Genomic DNA, 14,155 nt, shown 5'->3' on the forward strand with positions numbered 1-14,155 from the left:
CCCCTCCTCACTACCTGGAAAGGTAGACCCCGCTGCAGGGGGCTCTGAGAGGACCTGGCTGGGGTGGAGGACCCTGGGAAAGGACCAAGACTCCAGTTAAGTGGAAATTAGGATCAGGGCCCTAAGCTGGGAATTGTTGCAGATGCAACCTTTCTGTGCTCCCCAGTGGGGTACGAGCTGATGCAGTTTGAACCGAGGCTATAATCAGCGTCTGTCTGGAAGTGGGGTATGGAAGGAGGGGCCCAACACATCTGCTAGGGTCCTTATCCCATGCGTGGTCTTGGGAAATTCTTGGAGCACCTATCTTCAGTTTTCTCCTGTATGAAATGAAATCATTATACTACATGCATCTTCTCTAACTGGAAAGCCAGAGTGAAAATCCACATGTGAAGTGTTCAACTTCAGCAAGCACTTGGTGAACAGAAGCTGCTGCCATTGGTATCTGTTTCCCTACTCTTGTTTTTGACAAAGACAATCATCTGGGTACTTGTGGTAATGGGCGAGCCATAGGGCCAGCAGGGGAAGTATGAAAGCCACAGCTTCCCAGACCTGCTGCAAGGCAGAAGCAGAAGTAGGAGTTTCAATGGCAACTTGCAGGTGGAATCTCAGAGGACAACCACTATGCACATAAAATGTGATTCAGTTTCAGGTATAAAAACCAGGGAGAAAAACGGAACTGCCTCAACCATGTGCCGCATGTTCCTCTGTCTGAAATGACGAACTGTACTGTGGGTCCACATGCCTGAGGCCTGATTAAGGAAGAGTATGAGTTTGGGAAGCACCTTTTCATTCTTCGGTAGGTAGAATAAAACATCCCTTAATACAAGGGTCACCAAAGCGTGGGCTGCAGACAAGTATTGGTCCGTGGCTTGTTAGGAGCTGGGCCACACAGTGGGAGGTGAGCAGCAGGCGGGCGGGCATTAACACCTGAGTTCAGCCTCCTGTCAGATCAGCAGTGGCATTAGATTCTCATAGGAGTGCAAACCCTACTGTGAACTGTGCATGTGAGGGATCCGGGTTGTGTGCTCCTTAAGAGATGAGAATCTAACTAATGCCTGATGATCTGAGGCAGATCAGTTTCACCCTAAAACCATCCCTGCCCCCACCACCACCGCTGGTCTGTGGAAAAATCATCTTCCACAAAACCGGTCCCTGGGGACCGCTGCCTTAATATGATCAAAGAAAATTTATGAAGGATGTATGGGGTGGAGGAGGGGAGGAACAGAGAACAAATCAAAGTTGGCATCATGAAGTAATTATCCATGCAAACGTATTACATGTAAGGAAGGAGGAAAAAGCAGAAGAAACACAGCGGCATATTCAGGGCAGCAATGCACATTAAGATGGGACAGTGCATGGGCATTCCAGCACCAGAGGGTGGACGCCCTGCAGAGGCGTGAGACTGAGTACAGGTGAGGCACAGGGGATGCGGTGATAACACCCAAGTAGGACAGAAGATGGACGTGACTGACCTGGGGCCAAAGCTCACAGAGGAAACAATATGGACTTAAACTAACCAAATGGTATCAAGCCTAAAAGAAGAATTTGATTTCGGGAATTTTTTATTTTCCTTCCATTGCCCAATATCCCCACAAGATAAGACACTCTCTTCAGCATAAGTTGTTATCCAGGGGTGTCAAGCTTGGGGAATGCTGCTTCCCCATCCTCAGGTCATCTGGACAGCAGCCATAGTCTCTCACTGCAGTTGGCCAAAGCGTAATTCCTCCTTGCCGTGACACGTCTTCAAGGACCTGCAGACAGCGTCCACGCTCCCGCAGCCTGCCTGCCTTCCTCGGGGTGACATTTCATTTCTTGAACTCTGCGGGGACAGCATGACCTGGAGCTCCTTTGACACCAGCTCACTCCTCCCCAACATTCTCCCCTTTCAAAGTATACTATGCAGTCATAAAAAAGAAGGATTGTATGTCCTTTGCCACAACAGAGACAGAGCTGGAGGCCGTTATCCTTAGCAAACTAATGCACGAACAGAAAACCAACTACACATGTTCTTACTTACAAGTGGGAGCTAAATAATGAGAATACATGGACACAAAAAGAGAAACAACAGACACTAAGACCTACTTGAAGGTGGAGGCTGGGAGGAGGAAAAGGATCAGAAAAAATACCTATTGGGTGCTATGCTTAGTACCTTGGTGAAGAAATAATCTGTACACCAACCCCCTATGACATGAGTTTATCTCTATAATCTGCACATGTGCCCCTGAACCTAAAATAAAAGTTAAAAATCAACATTTTTTTAAAAGATGAATTTTGGTTTATATTAAATGGAGAAAGATAAAAGTTCAATTCGTATATTGAAAGCAAAAGATGGAAAACAGGATTGGCTTCTTCAAAGGCTCATCTTGTAGAACTGCCTCTTGGAAACTTTCCAGTAATGTACTAAAGACAGCAGTCGCCACGACTGTCAATTCCCAAAGGAAGAGCACAGCTTAACCTTGGCCGCTTCCGTGGGATTCCCAAAGGTTTAATGAAATGACTCCTCTAAGAGAGTCTGAAAGTAAAGGTCTTTAACATTTTAAAAAAGGAGCAAGGAAAGGGATGTGGAATAATGGGGTAAAACACACACATGCTCATATGCGTGCACACACACACGCAGGAAAAACACACACGCCCATGTGCGTGCACACACATATACACACAGGAAAAACACATGCTCATGTGCATATACACATATACACACAGGAAAAACATATGCTCACATGCATACACACAAACACGCAGGAAAAACACACATGCTTTCATGTGGATACACACAAACATGCAGGAAAAACATGCTCATGTGCGTGCACACACAAACATGCAGGAAAAACATACATGCTCACGTGCATGCACACACATATACACACAGGAAAAACACACCTGCTCACATGTGTACACACACAAAGATGCAGGAAAAACACACATGCTTATGTGTGTACACACACATATACACACAGGAAAAACATGTCCATGTACGTGCACACACACGCAGGAAAAACACATGATCATGTGCATGCACACACATATACACACAGGAAAAACACATGCTCACGTGAGCGCATACAAACATGCAGGAAAAACACATACTTATGTGCATACACACAAACACGCAGGAAAAACAGGCTCATGTGCATGTCTGTGTACACACATGCAGAAAAAACACATGCTCACATGCGTGGACAGACATATACATGCAGAAAAACAGGCTCACGTGCATGTGTGTACACACATGCAGGAAAAACACATGCTCACGTGTGCACACACATATACACATAGGAAAAACAGGCTCATGTGCATGTCTGTGTAGACACATGCAGAAAAAACACATCACACATGCTCACATACATGCACACACATATACATGCAAGAAAAACAGGCTCACGTGCATGTGTGTACACACACGCAGGAAAAACATGCTGATGTGCGTGCACACACATATACAAGCAGGAAAAAAACACATGCTCACATGCATGCGCACGTACACACAGATGCATGCGCACATGAGGAAAATGGAAAGGGCATTTTCCTTGCCAAGGAGATGTTTCTAGTAGAAATAAATAGAACTGTGGCCAGTACTTGCTGAAAATTAAACACAAACATGACTCCCCAGAAATGATATTTCATCAATTGTTGAGCACTAAGAAGTCTGAAGAGTGTATAAATAACCAGTGTAATCTGTTCGAGGATATTATAATTACGGTTTCCAGGGCATGTTCTTACTAGATGATCATTCTGGAATATATTCTGTTTGTATTACTCTCACACTCCTCAAGTCAGTTTTGCCCAGTGTGGACACATTAAATTGATGTGATATTCATTAAGCAAAACCAAATGACGTAGGGGCTGGACAACTGAACACAATACCCACGTGATCCAAACAGCAGCCAGAAAGCAAGACAACGGCTTCCCTGGTCACCACAGTGGAAGGAGTTATTTGGGGGCATGACAGCATTGTGGACTCAATCAAATAACATATGTAAGCCCATTTCTTCGTTAAACACATGCTGTTGCCACCTGCGTGATTCTTATTCTGTACTGATTCAAAACACTCATATATTAAAACTGATTAATGAAACTTTCTGTGACTGATTTGGTGCTGTGATCTGTTGGGATCTGAATTCTATCATCTGACATATCTGACAAGCCCTTGTCAAGATTTGATACACTCACCTTCCAAACCAATTCAACCACTCACAGACTTTCTGCATGAGAACAGACAACCCGCAACATGATGCTGCAAACTCCCTCCAGCACTGCTGACGTCATCCACTCACCAAACCCTGCACTGACAGTCTCACTCGCAAAGCTTTTCATGCAGCAACAATTATTTTGGCTACGGCACTAAGCCTGTCCTTGCTATACGCTGGAAATTTGCCCATTTTTAAGAAAAATCGCGCTGAACACAGCAAAGTAGTTTTCCGGATGCCTGAATTGGGATGAGCAGTCTCTCCAGATGTCACATACAGACATAAAAGTTCTGAATAGGTTACGTGCAGTCAGTTAAAAGGCAGGACTGCACTCTCCTCCCCTACACACATATACACGCAGGAAAAACAGGCTCACGTGCATGTGTGTACACACATGCAGAAAAAACACACATGCTCACGTGTGCACACACATGAACATGCAGGAAAAACAGGCTCGTGTGCATGTCTGCGTACACACATGCAGAAAAAACACACATGCTCACATGCGTGCACACACATATACATGTACTCCTCCCCTGGTGACACCAGGGATTAAACTAGTCTGTTCTGCAGGACCTCGGGTCCACCTGAGATGACTGGTCTATCATCGCCTGTCACTACCTTTGTCAGTCAGGACGTCTGATCTAACTGTGGCTCTAGACTGGAAGTGACTTCCTTACGTACCTGTGGGGTATGAGGACTGTCTTACTATCAGAAGCTTGCCTCCTGCCATCTTCTACCTGGAGATCAGTGTGGGAGGATGAGAGTTTTGGCCTCGTGCTAACACCCTTGGCTGATTCTTTTATTATAGCCATTCAAACAGTCTAATTCTAGTAACTGTGCTAACAGACAGCGCATATTTTCCTTCCTTGTCTACAAATCACATGTTGAAAGGCCTGGTCAAATGCCCACCCACTAATTCCACTACACGTCCTTCCTCAAGCCAGAAACCTACTAGAGAACAAAACAAAGTTAATGTGTAATAACTTGTTCATTCACTTTTCTTGACCAGCGGTTTAAAAATTGTCTCTAGAACTCTGCCTAGGATTAACCTCATTCTGAGTAATGCGTGAAATCCACCTTCTTTGAAAAGCACAAGTGTGTTTTCAGCTTCTGGCATCCCCTCACTTTCCCACAGTTGCTTGGACTGATATGCTCGATACGGGGATACAATTATCAAGTTCTTTTGGTACCCGGGGATCTAATTTGTCCTAGAACAGAGGCTTGAACGTACTTGGATTAAATAAGTGTTTCCTTACAAAGCCTTCATCATCTGGGCTTTCGCCTCTTTTGGCCCAGGTCTGGAGCGTGGCCCCTCGAGGAGACCAAGAGGCAAAGTGAGAGATGATGGGGTCTGCTTTCTGCTTGTCGTCCATCAACATCACAGCTCCCAAGCAGAAAGCTCGACCCTTCCTTGGGCTTCTGGGTCTGAATTTTGTATTTCAACAAATGGAAGGGAAAACAAATGATAACAAAATCCAAAAATCCTTATCAGTCTCTCCAAGCCTGGATTATCTGGAGCTTTTAAGCTGTCCCGGTAAAACTCTAGCTAATACATTGTTGGCCAATCTCTCTACCTGTTCAATCAGAACAACGGCAATCAGTACAAATGTGTCGGAAATACACGCGAAAATACATACAGGTACGTTTACCTCTTTCCTCACTGAACCAAAGACTTGCGGTTCTTTGATAACAAAATATTTAGTTCATGAAGCTGAGTATCAAAATAAGAAACAGAGAACCATAAAATGCCCTTTAAAACAGAAATTTAACAAGTAAACAGGGCTGGGCGCAGTGGCTCATGCCTATAATCCCAGCACTCTGGGAGGCTGAGGTGGGTGGATCACTTGAGGTCAAGAGTCTGAGGCCAGCCTGGCCAACTTGGTGAAACTCCGTCTCCACTAAAATGGTGGTGGGTGCCTGTAATCCCAGCTACTTGGGAGGCTGAGGCAGGAGAACTGCTTGAGCCTGGGAGACAGAGGTTGCAGTGAGCCAAGATCACACCATTGCAGTCCAGCCTGGGTGACCTAGTGAGATTATGTCTCCAAAAAAAAAAAAAAAAAATCAGGTAAACAGGGCTATTCATGTACACCTATTTCTAATTGAGCATTTTAGGGCCTTAACACTGCATCTCTTGACCTTGTGTTGAAGTGCCTCACCTTTTACATTGCATTAATCAAGTCCTATCGACAAACAGCTAATTAAAGCAGATATTTACAACCCCCCATTTAGAAGTGACCCTCAGCCAGAAACTATTAAATCTGAAGTCAGCGGGCAGTCTTATATTTTCAATCAATCCCTACTGAAAAACTGCGTTACAAATGAAGATAATATACTGTTAATTCCTTCACCCGATAATCATCTACTCGGTGACTATGAGGTGTCAGTTATATCAGTGCTGCGTGGTCTTCCACAATAACTTCTAAGCTCTCTGTTGGCATAAAACTTTTCTCTACTTGAAAATATTGATCTGATGTTAACAAATAGAAGTTGCATAAATTTAAACCACAATTTTACATCATCTTACAGAAAAAAATTTAGTGTTTTAAGTTATTCTGATAGAAGGACTTTCAGGTAATATTATAATATACTCTTTTCCCACTGGCCAGTACAAATGCTTTATACATGTTTATTTAGAGGGAAAAAAAGTCACTTATTTCTGTTGAAACTTTAGCTGGGCTCTAAGATCTAAATACTTTGTACTTACTGATGTGTACAAAGTGATTTTTGCCAATATGAATGGAACCATGGGTAAGGGTTCTTCCCAGCAGTCTACTCTGTCCTGAGGGGCAGCAGCTGGAGTTGGACGGAGTTGTGTATATCCCATGAAAGGCTTTTGGTTTTGATGTTAAGAACAGAATCAGAGTAAGGTTATTACTCAGAGGAAGACAGGAATTAGATTAAGCAGTTACTGTTGCCCAAAGATTAATGAGGTAGAGACAATATTATACCTAGATATTTGTATCTTTGCCCCTTACTTTAAAGTCTGTATTATTTTATCTATATCGACAAGTTACAATCAGGGTTGAGACAGGAAAAAAGAACACTGACCAGCAGCTACTCTAAGAAAAGCATTCTGAGGTGCTTTCTATGTGTAATTTGTCTCACATCCCTTAGAGACTGTATTATTCCTATATTGTAGCTAAGGAAGTTGAGGTACTACTCAGTAACTTATCCCAGATCACTCGGCAAATTTAGGGGGTATGTTTGTTACACTATATTTTCTCAACTATTTCAATAAAGATTATATTTTTATAGAAAGACAAAACTGACTAGATCTATTTTTTTGGATATTCCCACCAATGGGAAGACCACCTGTTTTTTAAAATCAGTATGCCACACTAGATACTGCAGTCTATGTAAAGACATAATGCTACACCAGTAGCTGGCAAGTGATGCCAAGGTCAAATCTAATGCTCAGTCACACAGGGGCTGATGATGCAGTCGACAGTTCTAGGTTGTTAGTTTCCTCTTGCTTTCACTGGCTGGTGGACATATTTAATTACTCATTTGTACCCATGTCAGAAAAATAAAATAAACCAAATGTTTAAGAGCATATAGAGAGAGTTTAATGCACTGAAGAGTGCAGCTAAATAATTCGATATTAAACAAAAATTACTGAGGCATGATCATATACGTCAAACTTTCTACTCTAAAATATCACATGTTGGATTTTAACCATTCTCACTGACAAACTTGAAGCAATCCCGGACTTGTGAGATGCTGAAAAGCTGAAGATCACTCATACATTTCTGGTGGTAACGTACCATGGTACACTCATTCTGGAAAACAATTTGGCAGCATCTTTTACAAACTAAACATGTGGCTACAAAGGACCCAACAAATGCACTCCTGGGCATTTACCCCAAAGAAATGAAAACCATGTTCACGCAAACACCCAGACAGGATTGTTCACAATTTCCGTATATTTCCCTGTAACAGCCAAAGCCTGAAAATAACTCAAATGTCCCCAATGGACAAATAGTTAAATAAATTGTGATATATCCAGACCATGAAATACTACTCAGCAATAAAGAGGAAGGAACTATTGATACATGCAACAAAGTGGGTGTATCAAAGAAATTATGCTGAGTTAAAAAAAAAAAAAAGCCACCTCAATAAGTTACATGCTGCATGACTTATGTGACATTTTAGAAATAACAAAATAATAGAAGCAGAGAAGAACAGATAAGTGGTTGCCAGGGGTTAGAAATGGAGCAGGGGTTAGATATGGCTAAAGGAAGCCAGCACTGGGAACCCTCTGATTATGGGAAAATTCTGTATGGTTCTGCATCTTGAAAGTGATGGCAGTTCCACAAATCTATACATGATAAAAATGCATAGGACTAAACACACACATACACACGGGCATACATACACATCTAAACCTCATGGAAAGTGAATAAGCTCTGCAGCAAAGTCAGTGTCCTGGTTTGCTTGTGTACTGAGATTATGCAAGATGCTACCACTGTGGGAGGCTTGGTGAAGATGCACAGGACCTCCTTGTCCATTTCTCTCTCTTTTTTTTTTTGCACCTTTTTGTGATTCTATAATTACTTCAAAATAAAAAACAGAAAGAAAAGCTAGGGAGTATGTTTAAAGATAAGACATCTTTGGAGGTACAAACAAATGATCCTCAACCTAAGATGGTTTCACTTTGATTTTTCAACTCCACGGTGGACTTATTTGGGCATAACTCCATCACACATGTAAGTCAAGGAGCATATGGACTTACAATGGTTCAACCTGTGAATTTTCATCTTTGTGATAGTATTAGTGCATTTTCAACAATAGATTTATTGGGATGTAACCCTCTAAGTTAAGAAGTGTGTGTATATATGTGGGGTGGAAATAGGAGTGAAAGAAACAAAAAACAAATCATTTTAGAAAATAAAGACAGATGACTCATCAGCAAAAATACTTCCAGGAAGGGCAAAAGGAAAGGCCTGGAAGCTGGGAGTCAAATTTTAGAGAACTTTGCACAAAAGACATAAGTCATCTGGAGGAATCCAGTGCACACAAGAGACTGGGATAATTCAGAAAACGACTGTGTTCTGCGGCTGCAGAGGGTCATTTCCACGCAGAGCAAAAAACCACATCTCCCCTGGGAAAGCCCCCGAGGAGGAAGTCAAGCCTGCTTAGTGACAGGCCCTCCACTGGAACCACTGATCATCAGAGCACCCACCGGAGGGCAGCCAGTCCACACAGTGAGCACTGTGGCCCTTTAGCCAGTTTTCCTGTTTTAGTTTAAACACCAGATGCCTGGTGCAGGCTCCAGCTCCGCAAGGGAAAGAAGGAAAAGAAATCTGGGCCCTCTAAGCAGTGGGTGCTTGAGAGAGCACTGGGTATGTTTTCAATACACTCCTGGAGCAAACTTGGTGAAGACCTGAGGGTCAGAGGAGAGGCAGCTCCAAGAGCCTCACCTACCAAGAAGCTAGAGCGCACCTGCTTCGCAGGAACCCTCCCCCAGCCCCAGAGCAAGAAGCCCGGCAGCTCTGGCTTTCTCCCTCTTCTCCCCTTGCAGAGCTGAACAATGGTCCCAGCACAAAGACGCTCAAGTGTTAGGCATAAAGACAGAGCCAGGCTGGTGTCTGTAACAAAACATCTCCAGGTGGCTGGGAGGCCTTTGTTTTTGACTTCTGAATAAAATGAAAGGTTCCTCTTTTCCCAGCCATTACTCAAAACAAAAACTTGTCCCAGTTCAGTGTGTAGATTTGCAGAAACAGAACCAAGAGGCTTCCTTTACTTAAACTCAGCAAGAATCACAGCCCAATTCAAGTGGGAATGATTTTTCCTGGGAAACCTTGGCTTCTGAGAACAAAAATCAATGCAAGGGCACTGAATCAATTCCAGAAACAAACTCTGGCTGAGAGCTCAATGTCACCACCTGGTTGCCTCAAATAACCCACACATTTCAAGGTAATTATCAGTTAACTCAGGACCCAATTTTGAGAATGAAGTTGAATGAATAGGAATGAATGAAAATAGTTATGCTTTTGCTGTATTTGAAAATGGAAATCTCATTCAATCACTATATCCATCATTAAATCTCAGAATAATGTGCTAGAAATAGACATCACTTATTTCACAGGCTTTCACTGAGTATCTGCCAATTCCAGGAGACAGACTAGTTAGTGGAAACACAAAGGTAAGTGAGACATGGTCCTGGGCTTCAAGGAACTTAAAGTCTAAAATGTAGGAGACACACAAAAGCAGAAGCATGTTCTTTTGGTCATTCATTTAGGTATCACCTCCTTGCACATTACCATTGCCTTGAGACACACTTTGGAATGAGTGAGTGAAAAGAGTGAATGAACAAATAAACAGGGAAAAATGCATTCAAAAGGAAAGGAGAACAAACAACAAAGGACACACAGCAGGAGCATTATCAACCGAACTGACGTGAATAAATGCCATACACAGGACTGAAGGGAACGCATACTGCAGGCGGACTGAGAGTGGACCACAACGTGTAGGAGGAGAAAGATCCTCCCCAAATCAAACCAAAACTTACGTCAGGCCAATCAGCATTCCTTTCAAATACTTAAACAACAAAACAGAAACAGAACAAAGCATCAGGCTACAAGCATTCTGAAAGGAGGCTACGAACCTCCAGATTCTTTTTAGAGAAAACAGCGTTCTGGAAAACTTCCAAATCCGGGCTTGAGGGGCAAACTGAGGCCGAAATCTCTACCAACCACCCGCTGCATCCTACCTCCAGGTAGAAACTATTTGTCCCCCAGGTAAAATGTGTCCCCTCTTCTCTCTTCTCAGGAACAAGTGTCTATTCTGTCCTCTGGGGTAAAAGAATCAGAGTCCAGAGGTCTTAGTTTTTTGGAGCCTAAGAGCTTGGTCTTCAACAAGACTTCCAGCAGCCACCTTCCAGGGGTTTCTTAAAGAGATTCCTGAGCTAACGCTCAGTAAACATCACCTTGACTTCGTACCTTTTTAAAGTGAGTTGTTATGACCCCATGTTTGTATTACTTGTTCATCAGAAGGCCAGGAATTTATTGCAAAAAGAGATGGTGACAACTATACTCCAGATAAAGTGAAGAGGAGAGCCACTGTGGAACACTTGGCAGTGAGGAAAACTAACTTCTGACTTCTGTCAGGAGAGCCTTTGGCGGCAATTTCTAAAAAGCTTCATGAATCTGCCTAAATAAAAATGAGAAGCTACTTTTTTTTTTTTTTTTTTTTTGAGACGGAGTCTCGCTCTGTCGCCCAGGCTGGAGTGCAATGGCATGATCTCAGCGCACTGCCAGCTCCGCCTCCCGGGTTCACGCCATTCTCCTGCCTCAGCCTCCTGAGTAGCTGGGACTACAGGCGCCCGCCACCTCGCCCGGCTAGTTTTTTTGTATTTTTAGTAGAGACGGGGTTTCACCGTGTTAGCCAGGATGGTCTCAATCTCCTGACCTCGTGATCCACCCGCCTCAGCCTCCCAAAGTGCTGGGATTACAGGCGTGAGCCACCATGCCCAGCCAAGACAAGCTACTTTTTCTATCTTCCTCTGTGTAATTTTTAATTGTATGATCTGCTTAAGAAGAACAGATTCAGATAACGTGCTTCTTATAGCAATTTTTTGTTCATCTGATATGTAAATACATTTAGTGACTTTATGCAAACACCTAGCAAATTAGCATGATTTCCTCTTCTTGGCCCATCTAGCTTTTCATTTTAAACGAATTAAACTTGTTCTAAGCTTATCTTAGTTTTCATTCAGTAACCAGCTTCAAAATACAATGACTGAAGACACCATTCTTTCCTGCATGGAACCTACCAAGGATTCCTGGGCGTTTTAGGGCTTTCGTACAGCACAGAGAAAGAACTGAGGGCAATTCTCAGGTTGGTCAGGGAAAGACAAATCTACTGAGAAAATGGCTGGGGCTAAAAATGAAGTCCAGGCACACTGAGGGGAAGAAACAGGCAGCATTCCAGCCTGTGGGCAGCATCCCTGAATGTCAATCACACGGGCACACGTGTGTCCTGCTATGCACTCCCTGACTGGGCCCCAATCCCTCCTTGGTCCCATGTTACGTGAGGTGCACGCCAGTAAGATGGAGCAGACCGGGGAAAACATGCCAGTTTCTCTGCTAGGAAGATGGCCTTTCATAGACTGCACCAAAAATCCTGCAATCGTGAAAGTGAACCACTTAGTCCTTAAAACTGATTTAAGGTCTCCGTAGTCTACAAACTCATACATACTAGCAGTTCCTATTGTGTAAGTCAATGAAAACAAAATGTAGTTTTACTTTTAAATAATTTCCAAACCTAGTGACAATATGGACTCCACGGTCTTGTAAGTGGATGCTCTTATTAGAAGATTTTTCCTTAAAAACGCTGCTGTTACAAAAGTCAATGAACCCAAACGAAGCCTCTGGATAAGAGCTTTGTTTCTGTATTTGAGACAGGGTCTTGCTCTGTCGCCCAGGCTGGAGTGCAATGGTGTGACCTCTGCTCATCGCAACCTTCTTCTGAGCTCAAGTGATCCTCCTGCCTCAGCCTCCCAAAAAGATGGGACTACAGGTGCCACCACACTCGGCTAATTTTTAAAAAAAATTATTTGTAGAGAACAGCTTTTGAAAAAGCACTTTCCTTCCAGTTATCCTTTAGTGTCTGGTTTCTGAAAACCACTGCCAAATTGAAAAGGTGACAAATCACAAATATTGCTTGGTGGGAAGAGTCTTCTGTCCTATAAGGAAGCGAGATCCTTACCTCAGACTGCTAAGCTGCTGCAGAATATGGCCAGGCACGCCACACAAATATCAGCTCCAATCACCTGGCTCTGGAACGTGCCACAGATGCGAGGCCCTCTGCCCTCCACTTCTTCCTCTCGATTTGGCCTCTCAGCCACTCGCAGCTGCCTGGCACTCTTCCTGCCTCTCCCTTATGGCATCTATGGCATCCAGGGCAACTGTGGTCACTGGGCCCTGAATGAGGAACCTATAGACTGGACACCCCTGCCCAGGTCCCTGCCCTCAAAAGGATCCAGGCTGCTGTGCTCCTGGCCCGTGTTCTGTTGATGTCACGGCTTAGTGAACTATGCTACAATCTGTTTTCATACACAGATCACTTTAACCCTCTCCCTCCCTCTCAGCTAGGGTGTAAAAACATGTAAAGTAACACACAATCACATGCATGACAAATGCCGTTAACAGGTGCATGTGGAGGAAGCTCTAGAAGGTGCGGGGAGAGCAGCTAACTACACCCATCCTCGTCTCAAAGGTGCCGGAAAGTCCTGAATCCAGGGATACTGTGTTGAGTGGGAGGGGCCCTGGAAGAGGAGGACACAGCACAAGACAGACTGCAAGCAAAAACGTGGTCTATGTTGTGAGGATGCAGAGGTATCAGGCTGCTCCCCACATACAAGAAGAATCACTGATAGTTTAAAAGCAGGGGTATGGCCTAGTCAAATTTCTATTTCAGAAAAATTACTCTGGTAGCAGTGCCACAGGGAGGCTGGGGCAAGGAGCCAGCAGAGGCTGGAGGACAGCAAGAGACAAACTCGGTTCAAGACAAGTGGAAAACTTTAGTCTAGTGGCACATGCAGCAATGACTAGAAACTGCCACAGAACAATGTCCACTTAATGTATCTCCTCAGAAGAAAATAGCCTCTTTGTAAGTATTTTCAAGAGCAATTTGAGTGATGGCATTCTGACGAGCAGGAAAAGAAGCTAGCTGTGCCAGTTTCTATCCTGATGACCATCTCAGGACCAAGAAGCACCAGCCCCCTGGCAGAAAGGACCAAGAGCGCCAGCTGCCAGCCTGGGGCAGGACTGAGCGCAAACCCCAGGGGTCCCAGCAGTTTGCTGCGTACTCTCCTCCACTCCTTCACAGTTTCACAGGGTTTCAGAGGGAAACCTGCAGTTCAAACATTCCAGTGACAAATGGCCTGAGGACTAACTGCCCAAGATCTCAGAGCTGGTAGAGACGTTCCCCTTTAAAGGAACTGGTGCGTCTCCGAGTGCTGA

The 14,155-nt window shown here is 43.8% G+C and overlaps 1 protein-coding gene across 6 annotated transcripts in view; it reads right to left on the reverse strand.

The window, feature by feature from the left end:
• LOC105492335 (trio Rho guanine nucleotide exchange factor) overlaps window positions 1–14,155 on the reverse strand; it is a 368,213-nt gene that overhangs the window by 156,360 nt on the left and 197,698 nt on the right. The window lies entirely within an intron of this gene.

Source organism: Macaca nemestrina, chromosome 6 (genome assembly GCF_043159975.1).
Source record: "Macaca nemestrina isolate mMacNem1 chromosome 6, mMacNem.hap1, whole genome shotgun sequence".
In the NCBI taxonomy this organism is placed as follows: Eukaryota; Metazoa; Chordata; class Mammalia; order Primates; family Cercopithecidae; genus Macaca; species Macaca nemestrina.